The sequence below is a fragment of the Boleophthalmus pectinirostris genome, unplaced genomic scaffold (genome assembly GCF_026225935.1).
Source record: "Boleophthalmus pectinirostris isolate CB_2022bp ecotype Guang Dong unplaced genomic scaffold, ASM2622593v1 HiC_scaffold_6, whole genome shotgun sequence".
In the NCBI taxonomy this organism is placed as follows: domain Eukaryota; kingdom Metazoa; phylum Chordata; class Actinopteri; order Gobiiformes; family Gobiidae; genus Boleophthalmus; species Boleophthalmus pectinirostris.
Genome location: NW_026571447.1, coordinates 41,837,927 through 41,840,426, shown reverse-complemented (window position 1 = coordinate 41,840,426; position 2,500 = coordinate 41,837,927). Strand labels below are relative to the sequence as shown.

The window sequence follows — 2,500 nt, the reverse complement described above, 5'->3', positions numbered from 1 at the left end:
GCAGGTGAGTCTGGGTCTGTCTGCGCAGGTGAGTCTGAGTCTGCGCAGGTGAGTCTGGGTCTGTCTGCGCAGGTGAGTCTGAGTCTGCGCAGGTGAGTCTTGTTCTGTCTGCGCAGGTGAGTCTGGTTCTGTCTGCGCAGGTGAGTCTGAGTCTGCGCAGGTGAGTCTGGGTCTGTCTGCGCAGGTGAGTCTGGTTCTTTCTGCGCAGGTGAGTCTGGTGTTGTCTGCGCAGGTGAGTCTGGTGTTGTCTGCGCAGGTGAGTCTGGTGTTGTCTGCGCAGGTGAGTCTGAGTCTGAACGATGCACAAAACCAACCTAAAAGTGAAGAAAACAACCAGATCTCGTGCCTCTGGAGAGCAGAGTAAACATGAAAACCACCTGACTCAAAGTGAGAAGAGGAAAGTTTTTACTCAAGTCAGAGTCCCGTTACTTCAATACAGTTTAAATAAAATGTTACTGAAGTAAGAATAAAAATACGCAGCTCTGAAAAGTACAACTGCTTTAAAAAGTTACTCAAATAAAAGTATCTGAGTACAACCCACCTCTGTGTTTTTTTTTCTGCTTTTGTAGTTGTGTGTGTGACAAAGACGAAGGACACTGAGGGACAAAACTGAGGGACAAAACTGAGGGACAAAACTGAGGAACAACACTCAGGTCCACCTCAACGGGGGCGACACAGAGGGACACAAAGGGACACAGACAACGACAAGAGACAAAGACGGAGACACAAACCAGGTCACAGAAAAACAGCGAAACTACAGAAACAGAAACAACACTGAGGGACGAGACTGAGACAACACAGAGACAACACAGAAGGACACAGAGGGACACAGACGGACACAGAGGGACACAGATGGACACAGATGGACACAGAGGGACACAGATGGACACAGAGGGACACAGATGGACACAGATGGACACAGATGGACACAGAGGGACACAGAGGGACACAGATGGACACAGAGGGACACAGAAACAACACTGAGGGACACAGAGACAACACAGAAGGACACAGAGGGACACAGATGGACACAGATGGACACAGACGGACACAGATGGACACAGATGGACACAGATGGACACAGAGGGACACAGATGGACACAGACGGACACAGACGGACACAGAGGGACACAGATGGACACAGAGGGACACAGATGGACACAGAGGGACACAGAGGGACACAGACGGACACAGAGGGACACAGATGGACACAGATGGACACAGATGAACTGCACTAAGACTCAACACCAGGGACGATTCTGAGGGACGACACACAGACACATGTCCTGCGTTCACATGCACATCGAGCTCTGGAAGAAAAGTCCAATAAAACTGAAGACACTGTGGGATTTTAGGGCAGATTTTGAATTTTTGTGAGTCAAATTTCATCAAAATTTGGCCAAATTTCAGTGTGGCGCCGGGTACAGGGTTTATGAACCTGGGACAAAAACTCACCTCTGACTCGTCTGGACAGAAAAGTTTGTCGACAAAAGAATCAGACTTTAAACATGGCGGTGCTGAAGTGTGTAACTGTGTCCTGATTTTTAGGTGTTTTTATTTTTATTTTGTGTGTAAAGTCCCTCAGTCGTCCTCAGGAGAAGTTTAACTGGTCGACTGGACAAAAGTTTATTTGGTCGAATCTCAGTTTGTCCAAACTGCTGCTTCACTTCTGCCCCGATTCTTTTTGTGTTTGAGTTTAGACTGAAGCAGAAACTGATGTGCACGAAAACACAGAGACACAACACACACAGGGACTATAACACACACAGGACACACACACAGGGACTATACACACACACAGGGACTATTCACACACAGGGACTATACACACACAGGGCACACACACAGGGGACTATATGGGACACACACACAGGGACTATACACACACACACACACACAGGGACTATACACACAGGGACTATACACACACACAGGGACTATACACACACAGGGACTATACACACACACAGGGACTATACACACACAGGGACTATACACACACAGGGACTATACACACACACAGGGACTATACACACACAGGGACTATACACACACAGGGACATACACACACAGAGACACAACACACACAGGGACTATACACACACAGGGACTATACACACACAGGGACTATTACACACACACAGGGACTATTCACACACAGGGACTATACACACACAGGGACTATACACACACACTATACACACACACAGGGACTATACAGGGACACACACAGGGGACTATACACACACAGGGACATACACACACAGGGACATACACACACAGGGATACACACACACAGGGACACACACACAGGGACTATACACACACACAGGGACTATACACACACACAGGGACTATACACACACAGGGACACACACACAGGGACTATACACACACAGGGACTATACACACACAGGGACTATACACACACACAGGGACTATACACACACACAGGGACTATACACACACACAGGGACTATACACACACACAGGGACTATA

General features: G+C 48.0%; 1 protein-coding gene across 1 annotated transcript in view; it reads right to left on the bottom strand.

The window, feature by feature from the left end:
• syngap1b (synaptic Ras GTPase activating protein 1b) overlaps positions 1-2,500 on the bottom strand; it is a 97,309-nt gene that overhangs the window by 36,250 nt on the left and 58,559 nt on the right. The window lies entirely within an intron of this gene.